Below are 1,719 nucleotides of genomic sequence, written 5' to 3'. Positions count from 1 at the left end.
TATTGATACTTCAAGTGCAAAATGATGATATAAAACCTTGATAAAAATACACTTTTAAGTACTAATCAACTATAATGATAAGAGTATAGTCAAGTTGTATCACTTTTAACAAAAATAGTACAACCCATGTGTTATCATTATTAGTGTCATAATTTGTGTCATGATTTATAGCTTTTTGTCTACAATGAATTGTCTATAAATAGAAGTATTATTTGAGAACAAAATAAAAAAGATAATATAGCCAAAGATATAAAAAAAATATGGGGTAAAGAGTGGGCTGCTAAGAACAGCCAATAGTGGTTGTCATTACAACACTAAAAAGAGAAAAATAGAGTGAGGTTGAGAGTTGCTAAAGAATGGATGATTTCTGATTTTTTTATTGTTGTAAATCATGTGTAAAGCCAATACTTAATTAAATTAAGTATATTCATTAATTAGTGGAAGAAAAAATTAATGGAGTATTAGTGGAAGACAAAAATTAGTGGAGATGAGTTATTGGCATAATTTATACAATAATTTATGGCATTTGTCCCCTCACTCTTCCTATGAATAGGCAATGCCTCCAATCTTATTATTCACACCAAGGAAGAGAAGAGAATAGTAGAGTGAAGAGAGAGTAATCCCACAAAATTGTGAGGTATTTGTGAGAAAATAAATGAGGTGTTTTCTCCTAGTAATAGAGAGATTCTTAATTGTTCTCCTATTACTTGAGAGAGGTTGTAATTCTCATATTACTTAGTAAAATTCTTCTATACTTGCTTGTGGACGTAGTGTAAATTGGATGAATCACGTAAATTCTTGTGTGTCTCATTTCTTATTTTATCTTATGCCTTACCTTTTGATCTTGTCGGGTTTGCATGCCAGCACCCTAACATCATGTACTCTCTCTATATAAGAAATGATTTTTCTCATGAATATAGGTGATTTGTCAAATCATGTTAAATATTATGTCAGTGTGTTTGATATTCTATGAGTAAATATCAGTACATCACTAGTCGGATTCCCCAACATTTAGTTGTTTGAATACGAAGATTTTATAATGGAACGTATAAGTGGACTAGCCTTTGTTTCGAAACGCAGGTCATTTTATGATAACGATGTTGAGATTTGCTATATTCTAGAATCAAAGCTGTCCTCTTGTTCTGACAGTTACATATCAAGAAAATGGAATGGTTGTGAAGTCAAATGGTGGGATTTGGAGGGTCGATCGGGCGGCTTGTTAGTAATGTGGGGTAATTCAAAGTTTTATGTTGCATCGGTGAAATTTGGAGATGGATGGATTGCTCTTTATGGTCAGCATGTTGTTTTGAGTTATGAGTGTGCACTGGTTGGTGTTTATGCTCCATGCAATATATATATGGAGGTAGAGAGCTTTGGAAGGACCTCATTACCCTGAAATCTGCTTTCTCAGTCCCACGGTTTCTCCTTGGTGATTTCAATGAAACGCTAAAGAGGAATGAGAGAAACAGTGGCTATTTCAACCTTCCGTGGTAGATCAATGAGTCGCATGGATCACGCATTCTCATCCCCTGATTGTCATGTAAAATTTAGTGGTCTCTTCTTAACAAGGCTACCGAGAGGGCTCTCAGATGACTGCAAGCTGCTATTGGGGAACGAAGACCATAAATTGGGATGGAAACCTTTTTGTTTCATGGACAGTTGGTTATGGGAGTCTTTATGCAGTCCGAATGCTTTCAATTTTCGGGCAGATTTAAGCTG

The sequence above is a fragment of the Populus euphratica genome, unplaced genomic scaffold (genome assembly GCF_000495115.2).
Source record: "Populus euphratica unplaced genomic scaffold, PopEup_1.0 scaffold860.1, whole genome shotgun sequence".
Taxonomy (NCBI): domain Eukaryota; kingdom Viridiplantae; phylum Streptophyta; class Magnoliopsida; order Malpighiales; family Salicaceae; genus Populus; species Populus euphratica.
The sequence above is the reverse complement of the archived record's forward strand: the minus strand, read 5'-3'. Positions refer to the sequence as shown.